A 19337-nucleotide genomic window follows, 5' to 3' on the forward strand; every position below is an offset into this window, starting at 1 on the left:
AAGACCCATTCTTCTGTTATCTTCATTGCGTAGTTACAACCATCCAGTTCATTTTTTTTTCCAGCTACTGGATACTTCATCTATGCCTATTTGATTTTTAAAAACAAAATTTAAAAACTTCGCTATTGAGATTTTTTATGTTTGCATTACAAGGATATTTTCTTTTCCCTTATTAAACATAGTTACAAAACTTGCTTTAAAGTTACTGTCTGCTAATTTAAACATATAGATCATTTCAAGTCTGTGTCCCATTGACGGTATTTTCTTTTGAGAAAATGGGCTCTTCATATATTGAGTGACTTGAAACTACTGTGTGGACATGGTGAATAAATGGTACTTTGTAGAGGCTGTACAGTCTGTTATATTCCTTTGAACAATGTTTATATTTCTGTTTTAGTAGGTAATTTACTTAGAATGACTATAACAAAAGATATAACAGATATTTATCAGAAAATGTAAAACTTCATTGAAAGACACAAAGTAGTAATATCATGAATGGAAAAACTCAATATGAAAAATATGTTAATTACTCCTAAATTAATTAAAAATGCAGGAAACTGGGTATTTTTCATGGACATTGATAAGCTGAGCCTACAAATTTATAAGGAAAAACAAAAGGCCAAGAAAAACTCAGACACATTTGAAAAGTGAAAAGTCTAAGCATACTTCCTTGACGGATTAAATGATTTAATAATAAGTCATATAATTAATTTAGTGTGTTGCTTGCACAAAGATAGAAAAAAATATCAATAACACACAAGAAGCAGAACCATATGTATATGGATATTTCATATATTACAAGTAGTGTATAAATTCAGTGAATTATTTAATAAATAGTGCTAGGAAAATTAGTTATCTTCATGTGAAAACAATATTTGCTCACTTTACTCACACAAACACATAAAGTCCAGATAGATAAAAGGCTAATTACAAAAAAAAAATTAAATCACTAAAACTAAACAGTAGTTAATATTTATAGAATTTATTGTGCTCAAAAAATTCTTAATGTAGAAAGCAAAGCACAAATCTCAAATAAATGATAAATTTGACCTTTTAAAGATTCAGAACAGCTAAATATAAAAAAAGAAAATCCCAAAATATTTGCAGCACATAAAATCAAACAAGAATTTTTGTCCTGACAATATAGCAAGCTACTAGAAATAAATAATGAAAAGACAAAGAACCTAGTACAACATGGGAAAAGTGTATGAAAGGCAATTAATAGATGTAAAAATAGATGAAAATGCATAATGAACATTGGAAAAATGTACATCACTGGAATTCAGAAAGATACAAATTTAAAAGTGTGAAACCATTCACACTCATCATATTGGCAAAAGTAAAATTCCAAGGATACCAAACATTGGCAAACATGTAAAAAATGGAAATTCTCACACACTGTTATTGGGAGAGCAAATTAGTCACTATTGGGCAGTAATTTTCAATACGTAGTAAAGTTGAAGATGTGTATATTTTAAATCCCAGTGATTCTACTAGGACTGTATCATAGAAAAACCCCTGCACTTGTGCACACAGAAACAAATATGAAAATGTACAAAAATATCTGCAATAGATTTATAGTAACCTATAAGCTCATAAACATGAGACTATAAAAATACAATATGTTTTTATAAAGGAATATTGTAAAGCAGCTCAAATGAACAAACTAGAGATACATGTTTTACCATGGAAAAATGAGAAAATAAAGAGACAGATGGATATATATAGCATGGTACCACTTATATATGCACTTAAAGATTAGAAAGTAATATTATATATCTTTATGAACGTATACCTGTGTCATAAATACCCATTACCTTGCATTGGGAATGATATATACAGTAAGACTCCATTAATGTCATCAATAGATTCTTGGAAACCTTGACTTTAAGCAAAACATACATGAAAACTAATTTTACCATGCGTAAATTGTAACTTAACAGGAGTTCAGTTCCTGCAGAATATTTCTGGTCACAAAAACATCACTAAACTTTTAAATGAAGACCTAAAACACTTCTTATATTGAACACTGAAATAAATGTGAGCTATACAGACATTTGAGAAAGATGAATAGGAAAAGATAGCAGGACAGGTACATGCTGTGCCTGCCACCTCCCATGACTGCATTAAAATTACAACTAAATATAAAACAATCAACCTCTGGAACCATCTGAAGACTAGCTGAATGGAACCCCTATAACTAACGACATAAAGAGGCCACATTGAGACTGGTAGGAGGGGTGGAGATGCAAAACAGGCTGACCCCCCAGCCACAGGTAGCAGTTGAGTATCGGGAGGGATACCTAAGCAGCAAATGACTCCCTGAAGAGTGAGGGTCCCAGACCCACTGTGGGTTCCCCAGCTCAGAGGTCCAGAGCCAGGAAAAGGAATCACCACAACATCTGGCTGTGAAAATCAGTGAGAATTCCACACATCCCAGTGTGAAAGAAGGCTGCTGGAAACCCAGATGTCTTCTTAAAAGGACTATGTACAGCCTCAGTGGCTTGTAGACTTTCAACCTGAGGTCCCATGATGGGGTGGCAACTCGAGAGGTGCCAAAGAAATACAGGGTAAAGCTGAGTTGCATGGTTCAGGGCGAGAGCTAGAGGGACAGCCTCCATTGTCCCTGTGTGGAGCCCATCTCTCATGTAGCCTACAGGCAGGATCCATCTATTCTGTGTTGAGCCATCCCCCACATGGCCAAATCTGAGACTGCATTTGCCTGGTGAACTTCACATGACCCACTCTGGTGACTACCTGGTACCTCAACCCACCCAGCTAACACAGCATCATGGGAGGCACTCTCAGCTCCTGGACAGCCAGTCCCACCCTGAACACTACAGGAGGCTTTTCCAGCAGCAGACTACCGACAGTGGCTTTTGAGGCCACTTGGGACACTTTTGATGATGGACAGTCATCCCAAGCTCATGCAGCATTTCTTCTTGGACAGCTTTCAGGTATCTGCAGGCCAAGGTGAGAGGTGGCTGCCCTCTGTGGTCTCTGGGTATTTTGTGGAGTGGCCACAGGTTGGCACTGGCTCAAGAACTGAATCTGCATTAACCTTGTAAACAACCCCTGCCCTACCCCATGACTCCCTGGGACCATTCCCTGACCAGCTCACAAAGGCACTGTCAGTACTGAGACAACCAATCTAGGCCCATGCACCTAAGGAGGCTCTTTCAGGAGCTGAGTCTTACGGGCAGCTGGCAGGTAGCAACAGGCCTACGGGTTTTCTGTACCTTTTGATAAGCTGTCCCAGGCCTGATACTGTTGGCAACCAGCCTTGTTCACAGTGTGGGCATCCCCACATGGCTCTAGGTCCAGCACATGAAGCAACCAACCACATGTAGCTTTGTAACTCCCACCAGGTAGCTCCAGGCCAGTCACAGGGCAAGGCTGAAACTGGACTGTACATGATCCCTTCCCAAAAAGCATAAGAAACAGCACACTCTGAGTCAGGCTTCAGACCAAAACTGAGCACAACTCAATTAGCCCCACAAGTGGAAAACACAAAGGGTTGTCTCAACAGGAATAAGATCCTGCTGGGGCAAATCCCCCTCTGAAGGGTTAGCACCCACACAGGAGCTCATGTGCTGTGAGCAGAGGCAATCCTCACAGTCAGTCAACCTGACAGTCAATCCAACTCACTGATGTGCCAAAAGCAATCAAGTCTCAACAACAACAGGAGGGCACACACAACCCACACAAAGGACACCTTTGGAGCACATGACACAGGTGATCAGGCAGACCGTGCACTGGGCCACACAGGACACCTACTACCTAAGTCCATCTGGTGAAGACTCAGAAACATAGGAGATCTACCTAATATAGAAAAACAAACAGAGAGGGAGACAAAATGAGGGGAAAAAATCATGTCCCAAATAAAAGAACAGTGGAAAATTCCAGAAAAAAACCCAAGTGAAATGGAGGCAGGCAACCAATCTACCAGAGACAGAGTTCAAAATACTGGTTATGAGAATGCTTAAAGAACTTAGTGAGAACTTCAACAAAAAGACAATAAGCATAAAGAAGGACATAGAAATCATAAAAAATAAAATCAGAAATAAAAAATACAATTACCATAATAATCAATACACTGAAGGAGCCAACAAGAGATTAGATGAAGCAGAGGATTGAATCAGCAATTTAGAAGACAAGGAAGCAGAAAACACCCAATCAGAACAACAACAACAAAAACAACAAGATAATTTAAGGGACTTCTGGGACAACTTCAAGGGTAACAACATTCACATCATAGGAGTATCAGAAGGAGAAGAGAGGGACCAAGGGATCCAGAACCTATTCAAAGAAATAACGACTGAAAACTTCCCTAACCTGGTGAAGGAAATGGACATATAAGCCCAGGAAGTGCAGAGAGTCCCTGGAGATGAAGCCAAACAGGCCCATACACATCATTATTCAAATGACAAAAGTTAAAGACTAAGACAGAATCCTGAAAGCAACAAGAGAAACACAACTAGTTACCTACAAGGGAGTTCCCATAACATTGCTAGCTCATTTCTCAACAGAAACTTTGCAGGCCAGAAGGGAGTGGCAAGAAATATTCAAAGTGATAAAAGGTACCTATGACCAAGGGTACTCTACCCAGCAAGGCTATCATTTAAAGTTGAATGAGATATTAAGAGCTTCCCAGGCAAGAAAAAGCCAAAGGAATTCTTTACCACCAAGCCCATATTACAAGAAACGTTAAGGGACTTCTTTAAGAAGAAGGGGAAGAACAAAAAAATACCTATCAAAAATGTGAATAATAAAATGGCAATAACTGTGTACCTATCAATAATCACTTTAAATGTAAATGGCTTAAAAGCTCCAATCAAAAGACATAGGGTAACTGAATGGATAAGAAAACAAGACCCATATATATACTGTCTGCAAGAGACCCATCTCAGATTGAAAGGCCCACATAGACTGAAAGTAAAGTATTTCATGCAAGTAGAAATTTCAAAAAAGCTGGGATAGCAACTATTATTTTTTAAATTAAAGTGTATTGGGGGTGAGAATTGTTAGTAAATTTACATAGATTTCAGGTGCACAATTCTGTAATACATCATCTATATATCACACTGTGTGCTCACCGCCCAGTCAGTTCTCTTTCCATCACCATATATTTGATCCCCTTTACCCTCATCTACCACCCCCTTCCTCCCTAACCTTTTGGTAACTACTAAACTATTGTCTGTGTCTCTTAGTTTTTGTTTCTTCATTTGTTTGTCTTGTTCTTTTGTTGTTTCCAGTTTTATATACCACATATCAGTGAAATCACGTGGTTCTTGGCTTTTTCTGTCTGACTTATTTCACTTAGCATTATAATCTCAAGATCCATTCATATTGTCGCAAATGGTACTATTTCATCGTGTACCAAAATTAACTAAAAATTGATCAAATTTGATCAAAATGGATCAAAGACCTAAACACAAAATCTGAAACAATAAACTACATAGAAGAAAACATAGGTACTAAACTTATAGACCTTGGGTTCAAAGAGCATTTTTTGAATTTGACTTCAAAGGCAAGGGAAGTAAAATCTAAAATAAATGAATGGGACTATATCAAACTAAAAAGCTTCTGCACAGCAAGATAAACCATCAACAAAATAAAGAGGCACCAATCAACTGAATGGGAGAAGATTTATGCAAATAACGCCTCTGATAAGGGGCTAATATCCAAAATACATAAAGAACTCATACAGCTCAACAACAAAAAAACAAACAATCCAATTAAAAAATGAACAGAGGAGGTGACCGGATGGCTCAGTTGGTTAGAGCGCAAGCTCTGAATAACAGGGTTGCCAGTTCAATTCCCCCATGGGATGGTGGGCTGCGCCCCCGCAACTAAGGATTGAAAATGGCGACTGGAGTTGGAGCTGAGCTGCACCCTCCACAGCTAGACTGAGGGATGGTGACTTGGAGCTGGTGGGCCCTGGAGAAGCACACTGTTGCCCAATATTACCCAATAAAAATAATTAAAAAAAATGGACAGAGGACCTGAATAGACATTTCTCCACAGAAGACATATAAATGTCCAGTAGACATATGAAAAAATGTTCAACATCACTAATCAGAGAAATGCAAATAAAAACCACAATGAGCTATTACCTCATACCAGTTAGAATGGCTATCATCAACAAGACAAATAATAACAAGTGTTGGAGAGGCTGTGGAGAAAAAGGATAGCAACGTATATCAGACAAGATAGACATTAAAACGAAGGCTATAAAAGAGACAAAAAAGGACATTACATAATGATAAAGGGATCCATCTAACAAGAGGATATAACCCTTGTAAACATTTGTGAATCCAAAATAGGAGCACCTAAACATATAAAACAAATATTGACAGATATAAAGGGAGAGATCGACAGTAACACAGTCATGGTAGGGGAATTTAACACCTCACTGACATCAACGGATAGATCTTCCAGACAGAATATCAATAAAACAGTGACCTTACATGACACATTAGACCACATAAATTTAATTAATATTTTTAGAGCCTTCCAATCCAAAGTAGCATAATATACATTCTTTTCAAGTGCACATGGAACATTTTCCAAGATAGACCATATGTTAGGCCACAAATCAAGTCTCAATAAAGTCAAGAACACTGAAATCATATCAAGAGTCCTCCCCAACCATAATGGTATGAAATTAGAAATCAATTAAAGAAAAAAAACTGAAAAACACATAACCATATGGAGACTAAATAACATGCTACTAAACAATGAATAGGTTAACAACGAGATCAGGGAGGAAATCAAACATATCTTGAGACAAATGAAAATGAAAACACAATGACCCTAATTTATGGGATTCAGTGAATGCAATCCTAAGAGGGAAATTCATAGCAATACAGGCCTACCTCAAGAAACAAGAAAAATTGCAAATAAACTTTACACTTAAGGAAATAGAAAAAGAAGAGCAAGTGATCCACAAAGTAATAGAATAAAGGAAATAATAAAGATCAGAGCAGAAATAAATGAAATAAAGTCTAAGAAAACAATACAAAAGATCGGTGCAACCAAGAGCTGGCTTTTTTAAAGGAAACAAAGTGGATAAACCTTTAATGAGACAAATCAAGAAAGTAAAAGAGAGAACCCAAATAAATAAAATCAGAAATGAAAGAGGAAAAGTGACAACAGACACCACAGAAATACCAAAAAAAATTATAAAATTCTATGAGCAATTATATACCAACAAATTGAACAATCTGGAAGAAATGGATAAATTCCTAGAAACATACAATCTTCCAAGGTTGAACCAGACAAAGACATTACAAAAAAAAAAAAAAATCCTATAGGCTAATATCCCTGATGAGCATAGATCCAAAAACCCTTAACAAAATGTTAGTAAATCAAATTCAGCAATACATTAAAAATATCATACACCATAATCAAGTGGGGTTTATTCCTGGGATGTAAGTTAGGTCAATATCCTCAAATCAATTAATGTGATACACCACATAAAGAAAATGAAAGAAAAAATTATACAATCATATCAATAGATACAGAAAAAAACATTTGACAAAATCCAGCATCCATTTATAATAAAAACTCTCAGCAAAGTAGGAATAGAGGAAACATATCTCAAAATAATAAAGGCCATATATGACAAACCCACAGCTAACTCACATTCAATGGGGAAAAACTAAAAGCATTCTCCTTAAGATCAGGAATAAGACAAGGACGTCCACTTTCACCACTTTTATTCAACATAGCATTAGAAGTTCTAGCCACAGCAATCAGACAAAAAGAAATAAAAGGCATTCAAATTGAAGAGAAAGAAGTAAAACTGTCATTATACTATACATAAGAAACCCAAGGATTCCACCAAAAATTACTAGAACTGATACATGAATTTAGTAAAGTAGCAGAATACAAAATTAATATTAAAAATCTGTTGCATTTTAATACACCAATAATGAACTATCAGAAACAAAAATTAAGAAAACAATCCCTTTTACAATTACATTAAAAAGAAAACAAACAAACAAGCAAAAACCTAGGAATAAATTTAACCAAGGAAATAAAAGACCCATACTCGGGAAATTATAAGACACTGAAGAAAGAAATTGAAGAAGATACAAATAAATGGAAGCATATGCCATGCTCATGGGTAGGAAGACTTAATAGAGTTAAAATGAACATACTACCCAAAGAAATCTATAGATTCAACGGAATTCTTATCAAAATACCAATGGAATTTTTCACAGAACTAAAACAAAGAATCCTAAAATTTATCTGGAACCAAAAAGACCCTGATAGTCACAGCAATCTTGAGAAAGAAGAACAAAGTTGGAGAGATCACACTACATAATATCGAACTATACTACACGGCCACAGTGATTAAAACCACATGGTACTGGCATAAAGACAGACACAGATCAATGGAACAGAATAGAGCTCAGAAATAAACCAACGCCTATATAATCATTTAATCTGTGACAAAGGAAGCAAGAATATACAATAGGGTAAAGACAGTTTATTCAATGAATGGTGTTGGGAAAACTGGACAGATACATGCGAAACAATGAAACTAGACCACCTTCTCACACCATGTACAAGAACAAATTCAAAATGGATAAAAGACTTTAATGTAAGACCGAAAACCATAATACTCCTAGAAAGAAACAGAGGCAATAAACTCTCTCACACTGCCCTTAGTAATATTTGTTCTGATATATCTCCTTGGGCAAGGGAAACAAAAGAAAAAAATAAACAAATGGGACTACATCAAACTAAAAAGTGTTTGCACAGCAAAGGAAACCATCAACAAAACGAAAAGACATCCTATTGAATGGGAGAAGATATTTGCCAGTGATACATCTGATAAGGGGTTAATATCCAAAATTTATAAAGAACTCATACAACTCAACAACAACAAAAAAACAAACAATTCAATTTAAAAATGGGCAGAGAACCTGAATAGACATTTCTCCAATGAGGACATACAGATGGGCAATAGACATATGAAAAGATGCTCAACATCAGTAATCATCAGAGAAATGCAAATGAAAACCTCAATGAGATATCACTTCATACCTGTCAGAATGGCTATCATCAATAAATCAACAAAAAACAAGTGTTGGGGAGAATGTGGAGTAAAAGGAACCCTCATGCACAGTTGGTGGCAATGCAAATTGGTGCAGCCACTCTGGAAACCAGTTTAGAGGTTCCGCAAAAAATTAAAAATAGAACTACCTTATGACCCAGCAATTCCATCTCTGGGTATTTATCCAAAGCAATCCAAAATACTAATTTGAAAAGATTTATGCACCCCTATGTTCACTGCAGTGCTATTTACAATAGCCAAGATATGGAAGCAACCCAAATGCCCACTGGAAAAAGAAATTGTGGTACGTATATACAATGGAATATTACTCAGCTACACACACAAAAAGAAGTCTTACCATTTGCAATAACATGGATGGGCCTGTAGGATATTATGCTAAGTGAAATAAGTCAGACAGAGAGAGAGACAAATACCATATGATCTCACTAGTATGTGGAATCTAAAGAACAAAATAAACAAACAAAAACAGAAACTGACTCACAAATACAGAGAACAAACTGATGTTTACTGGTTTGGATGTGGGGGGCGGGGGGGGGGTTAAAGCCTGGGTGAGAAAGATGAAGGGATTAAGAAGTACAGATTGATAGTTACAGGAGAGTCACCCGGATGTAAACTATAGTATGGGGAATATAGTCAATAGTATTGTAAAAACTATATACAGTGTCGTAGACTTATTGGGGGGATCACTTCATAAATTATATAAATGTCTAACCACTATGCTGTGTACCTGAAACTAATATAAAATAATATTGAACGTCAACTATAGTTGAAAACAAAAAGAAAGATTAATAAAAACAAGTAAGATAATGATTTCTCAACCCACTTATTCCAGTTCAGGGTTATGAGTGGCCAGCCCCTCTCCCCGAGGCTCAGGGTGCAAGGCAGGACCCACCCTGGGCACTTCCATCGCAGGCGCACTTACAGCCTCACCCATACCCACTCAGACTGCGACAATTTAGATATGCCAGTTTACCTCAAGTGCACATGTATGGGATGTGGGAGGAAACCAGAACACCCGGAAAAAACACAGGTACACATAAGAATGTGCAAATTCTACACAGACATTAGCGCCACCCTGGAATTGACTTTGTTTATCCTTATCAACATTGTAACCAAATGATGTTGAACAAAATGATTGTTATTCGAGGACCTGCTGCACTAAACTTAAATAAGTAGTTAACTGTGGACAGTGAGGGAAATGATATCAAGTAGATTCATGATTTAATACTCCCATTTCTTAAGTGGATGGTCTGTAGATGGGTGTTCACTATATTATAATCCATACACTTTAAACCCATACATGGCTGAAATAGTTCATATAATAATAATAATAATACTTACATAATAGTATTGTTTTGAGAATTAAGTGAGATAATATATATATAAATAACTGGAAAAATGATAAAATGCGGGTGAGGTGAGGATAGGTTTTCTTTAAAATAATAATCATTTGAAGTTGTAATGGAAAAACATGTCACAAAAATATATAGAAATTCAACAAAGGAAAACATTTATTACATTAAAAGGTATAATAAATTAAATCTGTATTAAAATTTGTTCTACTACCAGGCTAGATAAACACCAATTCAAATAAATGGAAGATAAACTGATAAAAAGATTGAAATGTGTAGAGATATTACTCCTTTAAAAATAAATTTATGTTAGTAAAGTTACATAGGTTTCAGGTATACAATTCTGTATTACATCATTTGTGTATCACATTGTGTGTTCACCACCCAGAGTCAGTTCTCCTTCCATCACCATATATTTGATCCCTTTTATCCTCATCTACCATCCTTTACCCCCTTACCCTCTGGTAACCACTAAACTATTGTCTGTGTCTATGAGTTTTTGTTTATTTGTTTGTCTTGTTCCTTTGTTGCTTTCAGTTTTGTACCCAACATATAGACTATATTTGGAAAAAAAAAGAAAACACAAGTAAAAGGAGTATGTCAAAAATGCCTTCTGGAGTTAATCTGAAACACATTATTCTAAGAGATGTTGAAAACTTATTTATACTATTTTATATGTTTAATAATTAAAATAAGGTTTTTAATAAATAAATAAATTTATGTTAATCATGCCATAAACAAAATTTAAAACTAAATTATTAACAGGGAAGTATTGGCAGTGTAATAATTCTTTAATAATAAGAACTATTCTAAATAAATAAGAAAAATATAAGAGATTCCAGAATTTTAAAATAGGCAACGGAAATGAGCAGGCAATTTACAAATGTTGAAATACAAATAGTCAATAAACATAAAGAAAATGCTCAATCACACTAGTAATCTTAATTATAATATTAAAGAAAACAGTAAATGAAACATCATATTAGCAAAGATTTTTAATAATATAATAATACTCACTTGGGAAAGATTTTCATAATGGTGGCAGGAAAACTTCAGGAGATTCCTCCACAGATAAACAGTTACAAAACATGTGCAAAAATACTAAAAACAGCCATGTGAAGGCATCAGAAAACATCTAATGACATGCAGAAACTTGAGAAATATTGGTTCTAGAAAGACAACCACCTCATTGGGCAAGAACAACTTTGTGGCTTTCTGGTCTAAAGGAGCTCCACAATGCCGCCAGGTCAGATGGCAAGCAACCAGAACCTTTATTGCCTCAACTGGCAGATAATAGAGATCAGAGCTGTAGAAGACCTGGAAATTTTATACTCCAAAATATGAATATAAACTCTTCCCAAATCACTGGCATATTGCTAAATTATCATTTCAAGATTGATAAATAATAGTATACAATGATGATAAAATAATATAAAATCATTAAAATATCTTTGAAGAATATTTAACCTAAAATAATGTCATGTGAAAATTCTAAGATCTAAAACTGTATGTACTATGTATTCTCACTTTTGTAGGGATAAAAAGGGGTGAAAGAAAGAAAAGAAAGGATTGATACTTATGTACCTGGTGTTAGCTGTCTATTAATACTTTGCCTCTTGCTTCAAGAGGACACAGATATACTTAAGTGAATTCACCTCCAACCCACACTTCTCCTGAGTGTTTACTCTACCATAATGCAGGTCATTCTGAAAATGTGCTGAGATATAGTCTGGATTCTTTTCCTGCCACCCCCTTCACTGTTGAAGAATATCTTCATGATTTTTTTTAAGTGGATGATGGTAAGTATCAAACTGTTATTACATTTAGATTCTATTAGATACAAATCATGAAAGAGGTAGTAGTTCTATTTTAAAATGTCAATACTTGCTGTTTGTCAGAAATTATACATTTTGAAACTATTTACACATGATGAAAAAGTCTGATGTGAACCTAAAAATGTTCAAGGTCTTTCAAAATTTATTTTAGAGTATATGAACAAAACATTTGAGACCATTGCTTAAAGAATCCAGCTAAACAAAAACCTTAGTGAGTAATGTGGATTGTACTGAAGATCTTATAGGGGAGATAGCTCAGCAAACAATTTTAAAATGTTTTACTAGACATTTTTGTTCTCCCAGCACTTGTAGAGCACACGGCCATGGGAGTGTTAAATTCTGTTTCCCCTATTGTCTCATACTTACAGATTTATAGGCTCCCATCTCTGTTCTTATGTACTGCCCCAGCTTCTATCTGTGGACTTTTGTACCTAAATTTACATCTGTCCTTCTGGCTACAGAGCACTTTCCCATCTTAGAAGCCAGGTCAGCAACCATCCTTGCTTATTTGAGCCTACGTTTTGAGCTATTCCTTTGCAAAAATCACATAAATTTTAAGATTTATAGGGAGTTTTTATTTTCTGCTCTGCGTTTTCTGCATTTTTTTTCAAAATTTCCACAAACACAGTATCACTTTATACTAAAAAAATAAAAAATTGAGACATAAAAAACTAGAAGAAATGGAATAAAGATTTGTGGAAACTTAAAAATGATAAAGGCAACTTCACAAATCAATAGAAAAGGGATTGCTTACTTTTAAAGTGGTATTGGGAAATTTTGGAAAACAAAAGTTTTTGATTCTCATTTAGTACTATATTTGGAAATTAATTCAGGTAAAGAATTCAATAGAAAAAATACAGTTAAAAAAACCCAAAACTTTAGAGATAACATAGGTTAATATCTACTGCTCTCAAATATGGGATGACATCCAGAGTATAAAAATGGTTGAGGAAATCACAAGGAAATATACTACACAATACTGAAAGTTTCAGCAGATCAACTGATTCTACAAACATTGTGAAATGTTGTTGGAACTTAAATCTCCAGGTCCTTTAGTTAGATGTCATTTATATGGTAGTCACAAAGTTGTCATACATAAGATAAATGTATTATTAAATAATTGGATGCATTGTTTTAAGTGTCTGGAAATTGAAGAAAACATATCAAACATATTATTTGGAAACCTAACATACAGTTTAAAAACATATTTGTTTCATTTCCCAGCATTGTGGGATGTCCTTTTCAGTTCAGAGATAAGAAAACTAATTCTTGGAGTTGCCCATTTTTATACAGTGGTGCAACCCTCCAGGCGGGATCCTTGAAGTCTAGAAGATCAGTACTTTTAATCAAGTGTTCTCTATAATAAAACCTTTGCTTAGCAGAGCACATAATTGTCTGCCTACTACTGTTTAAATACCAATAGGATTAGAGTGGGGGAACATGAGCAAAAGGGGAGCCTGAGAACTGAGGGACAGTGTGTTCTACACTCCAATTTTAATCGGAGCCACATTTCTTTTATCTATTAAGTAAGTAGAGGTACCAGATCAGATTCTGTTTGACAAAAGTTTTCTCTTGCAACTACAAAAAGGGTTTGAGAAATGTGTAATAGTATAAACATTCACATGTCAGTTATGACCATTTCTTCAAAAATGATGTCTAATGCTACTCATTAAACCAGAAGAAAACTTCCTATCTTTGGAATTTGATGTGAGTCAGGAAGTATGAAACAATAATTGTATTCTCGATTAGGTAACAAATAAACAACAAAATTTTCTTATGCTTGCAGGGTTCTAGAAGTGTTCCCAGTGAAATACCATTTAACTTTTGTAGAATATTGCCAATAAAAATGTGAATTACCTAGAGATTATTTTTTGACAGTAATAGTTTTCACTGCAACCTAACATTGGCTTCTCACATAAAGGAAATCAAAGTACACTGAGTATTTAGACAAAAAAGTAAAAACTTTTAAAAAATTGTCTGTAGAGGGTGTCAGTATTTCTCTTTTAAGTGATAAGCCTACCATCACATTTAAGGGTACAGTTTATCCTGTAGCAAAGTTATTGATGGGAATTGACTGTTTCTATATAATCTGTTTACATAAAATTTTTTTATACTATAAAATAAAGCACAAACAGAAATTAATTTCCTTAAGACAGAATTCCTTCAGCGGAGCTTTTTTTTTTTTACTGGGTTTGTCATCTTTGGGTACAGAATCTTAACTTTAATAATCAGTTTGGTCACTGTTCAGAAGTGCATATTTGATTAATGCTGGGATTCTTTACCTTGGACAAAAGGTATGTGGATATATGAAAGGGTAAAAGTAAGTATGAAGGTGGATGAAGATAAGACTCACATAGTCATGCCAATGTGCCAAGCATTGTTCTATGCCACTGATGTGTATTAACATTAACTCATTTAATCTTTACAACACCCTTAGGAGGAAAGAACCATTATTATCTCCTTTTGGAAGATAAAGACAATAAGTCACAGAGGAGGTCTGTAACTTTCCAAAGTCAAATAGTTATTAAGTGCTGAAGTTAAAATTTGAAACTACACAGTCTAGCTTCAGTTCAGTCCCTTCTGTATTTTAATTTACTGCCTCTAATGACCATGGACATTTTGAACAAAATGGATAGTTTGACTTTATTTAGAAATTTATAAACATATCCTGATATCAATGTTCAGATCTTAGCCAAAGCAACCTTGAGCGAGAAGAAAAAAGCTGGAGGGATCATACTCCCTGACTTCAAAACATACTACAAAGCTTCAGTACCAAAAGCATATGGTACGGGCACAAAAACAGACACATGGACCAATGAAAGAGAATCAAGAGCCCAGAAATAAGCCCATGCGTATTTTGTTAATTACTTTTGACAAGGGCTCCAAGAATACAAAATGGGGAAACAGTGCTGGGTAAACTGGATAATGACATGCACAAGAAGGAAATTGGACCCTTATTTCATACTACACACAAAATTAAACTCAAAATGTGTTAAAAACCTAAATGGAAGATCTGAAATTATACAACTCCTAGAAGAAAACATAGAGGAAAATGTCCCTGACGGTGATATTTTTTGGATCTGAAACTAAAAACACAGGCAGTAAAAGTAAATTTAAATAGTAGACCTTGAGGGTATTATGCTAAGTGAAATAAGTCAGATAGAGAAAGACAAATACTGTACAAGTTCACTCAAATGTATACCTAAAAGAAGCAAAACAAATGAACAAACAAAACAAAGCGAAAATAAACTCATAGAGCCAGAGAACAGGTTAGTGGTTACCAGAGGGGAAGGTGTTTGGGGGGAATGAGTGAAGGGAGTCAACTGTATGTGATGGACAGTAACTAGATTTATGGTGGTAAACACTTTGTAGTGTATACAGACATTTAGCAGTAGTGCTGTACACTATATAATACAAGAATTTTTAAAATTTTAGCAGAAAATAAATATATAAAATAAAATAAACAAGTGGGACTACATCAACCAAAAAGATTCTGCACAGCAAAAGAAAACAGTCAACATAATAAAGTGGTAACGTATGGAATGGCCAAAAATATTTGTACAACATAAAACTGATAAGTAGTTAATATCCAAAATATATAATGAACTCCTACAACTCAATAGCAAAAGAACAAGGAACCCAATTTTTAAAATGAGCCAAGGACCTAAATAGACATTTTTTCCAAAGAAGACACACGAATGACCAACAGACATGTGAAAAGCTGCTCAACACCACTAATCATCAGAAATATGCAAATTAAAACCACAATGACACATTATCTCACACCTGTTAGGATGACTATTATTAAAAAGAAAAGAAAAAAAAAAAACACATGATTTCCAGTTAAGGTGGTGGACTAGGTAAACACTATGCTCACCTCCTCTCAGGACAACACCCATCAAAACTAAACCACAGAAAAACCATTATTGAGAATCACCTGAAGTCTAGCTGAACCAAAGCCCTACCACTACGGACATACAGAAGAAACCATCTGCAGAATGGGAGGAGGGGCAGAAACACTGAATGGACTGGTGTCACACCCACGTCTGACCGTTAAAAATTGGGAGGAATATTTCAGCTGCAGAGGCCCCACCTGAGGAGTAAGAGGCCCCAGCCCCTCCCTAGCCCAGGATTTCAGTGCTGCGGAAAGAAGTCCCCATAACTACTGGCTGTGAAAACCAGAAGAGATTGTGACTGAGTGAGACGAGGGTGGCTAAGGGCCCAGGTGCTCCTGTTAAAGGGCCCATGCATAGACTTACTTGCTCACAGACTCGCTCTGAGCTCCAGCACTGGGGCAGCAGCTCAAAAGGTGTCAGGGACATACAGGATGGAATTGAATTATCAGGCCTCAGGGTGAGGGCTGGAGGGGCAGCTTTGTCCCAGATTGAGGAGCTGGTGGAAGCCATTATTTTTTGTACAGCCCTCCCCCTCCCTGCGTGCAGATGCAGGCAGACACCATATCTGAGTCTCCATCTGAGTCTGCCTCAACCTCATGATTACCAGAGAACACACCCCACCCAGATTTTGGGCACACCCAAGCCACTTTCAGTGGCTTTTCCCTATAAGTGGCCTGCCTTGGCTCATGCTGCAGACTTTCCTAAAATCTCTCAAACATTCACAAAACCCAAACAAGCAGCATCTGACTTTGGCATGTCTCTTACCTATGGCTGAGCAGCCATAAGCCCAGAACTAGAGTCAGCTGGCCTTGGTTTTCAGCTTAGCCTCTCAAGGCACCTTCAAGTATAGCGTGGGTGATGGCCTTCTCTGGATTGATTTGTGGCTCATGCCAGGTGGCCACAGGCAGGGCATAGACTGTGGCTGAACTTGGCCTGTAGGAGGTCTTCTCCCAGGAGGCCCCAGGGCTGGCAGACCCCATGGCCAGCTTCAGACTGGGCTGGAGCATCACCCAGCAACCTCCAAGGACAACACACCTAAAGGGCAGACTGGGCAGGCAAAGGAGCCCTGCTTTGTAGGGTCAGCTCCTCCACAGTAATCACAACCAGTCCTCACAACCAGTCAGCCTGAGGGTAAATCCGTCCTACTGATGTGCAAATAGCAATTAAGTTTCAACTACAACAGGAGGGCACACAAAACTCACACAAAGGACACACCTGGAGCACCCAGCTCTGGTGACCAAGGAGCGTGCACCACTGAGTCTCGCAGGACAGATACCTACTATATAAGGTCCCTCTACTAAGACCAGGAGACATAACAGCCCTACATAAAAACAAATACCAGGAGGCAGCCAAAATGGGGGGAAAAACATTTTCCAAGTAAAAGAAAAGAAGTGAGCTCCAGAAAAAGAACTAAACAAAATGGAGATAAGCAGTCTACCAGTCACAGTGTTCAAAACACTGCTTATAAGGATGCTCAATGATTTCAGTGAGAACTTCGACAAAAGTTAGGAAGAAAAAAATGGAGATAGAAAACCTAAAAATGAACCAGTCAGAAATAAAGACTATAATAACTGAAATGAAGAATACGTTAGAGGGAATCAACAGTTGATTAGATAAAGCAGAGGATTGAATCAGTGATTTAGAAGACAAGGTAGTAGAAAACACCCAATCAGAACAATAAAATGAAAAAAGAATCCAAATAAATGAGACTGGTTAAAGGGGCCTAAGAGACAATATCAAGCATACCAACATTTGCCTCATAGGGGCACCAGAGGTGAAGAGAGAGAGTAAGGAATTGAAAACCTATTTGAAGAAACAATGACTGAAAACTTCCCTAACCTTGTGAAAGAAATAGACATACAAGCCCACGAAGCACAGAGAGTCCCAAACAAGATGAACCCAAAGAGGCCAACACCAAGACACATCATCATTCAAAAGCCAAAGGTTAAAGACAAAGAAAGAATCCTAAAAGCAGCAAGAGAAAAGCAGTTAATTACCTACAAGGGAGCCCTCATAAAACTATCAGCTGATTTCTCAACAGAAATTTTGCAGGCCAGAAAGGATTGGCAGGAAATATTCAAAGTGATGAAAAGCAAAGACCTACAACCAAGATTACTCTACCCAGCAAAGCTATCATTTATAATTGAAGGACAGATAAAGAGCTTCCCAGACAAGAAAAAGCTAAAGGAGTTCCTCATCACCAAACCAGTATTACAAGAAATATTAGATTAACATGAAAGAAATAAAATAAAAAATATGAATAATAAAATGGCAATACCTATATATCTATCAGTATACTTATCAATAATTACTTTAAGTGTAAATGGATTAAGTGCTCCAAACAAAAAATAGGGTGGCTGCATGGATAAGAAACAAGACCTTTACATATGCTGCTTACAAGAGACTCATTTCAGATTGAAAGACACACACAGACTGAAAGTAAAGGGATAGGAAAAAGATATTTCATGAAAATGGAAACAAACAAACAAAAAACTGCAGTGGCAATACTTATACCAGACAAAACAGGCTTTACAACAAAGACTATAACAAGAGAAAAGAAGGACCTAGTAATCTCACTTCTAGATAATTATTCGAAGAAACCCCAAAACTCTACTTAGAAGGGACATGTGCATCTATGGGTTCATTACAGCGCTGTTTACAATGGCCAAGATGAGAGGAAGCCTGGGTGTCCTTCAATGGATGAATGAACAAAGAGTGGGTGGTACATGTATACAATGGAATATTGCTCAACCATGGAAGGGAATGGGTTCTTGCCATCTGCAGTGGCATGGATGCACCTGGAGGGTATTGTGCTGAGTAAAGTATGTCAGATAGCCAGAGATAGACACAATGTGATTTCACTCATATGTGGAATCTAAAGAACAAAATAAACAAACAAATAGAACAGAAATAAACTAATAGATACTGAGAACATTTTAATGGTTGCCAAATGGGAGCAGGGTTGGGAATGGGTGAAAAAGGGGAAGGGATTAAGAAGTACAAATTGACTGTTACAAAGTAGTCATGGGGATGTAGGGTATGGCATAAGGAATATAGCCAATAATATTATAAAAATTATGGGTACTAGATTTATTGGGTGACAGATGGGAGGGAGGTTGGGGGAAAGGGTGCAAAAGGTGAAGGCATTAAAAAGTACAAATTGGTA

General features: G+C 36.3%; 1 long non-coding RNA gene across 1 annotated transcript in view; it reads left to right on the plus strand.

Moving 5' to 3' along the window:
- The window catches only part of LOC109457581 (uncharacterized), a 97635-nt gene that overhangs the window by 13640 nt on the left and 64658 nt on the right, over positions 1 to 19337 (plus strand). Inside the window, exon 4 of the long non-coding RNA XR_016021511.1 lies at positions 12141 to 12239. This is a non-coding gene — a long non-coding RNA (uncharacterized LOC109457581). The remainder of the gene's footprint in view (positions 1 to 12140; positions 12240 to 19337) is intronic.

Source organism: Rhinolophus sinicus, chromosome 6, assembly GCF_057876585.1.
Source record: "Rhinolophus sinicus isolate RSI-liver-muscle chromosome 6, RSI-T2T, whole genome shotgun sequence".
In the NCBI taxonomy this organism is placed as follows: Eukaryota; Metazoa; Chordata; class Mammalia; order Chiroptera; family Rhinolophidae; genus Rhinolophus; species Rhinolophus sinicus.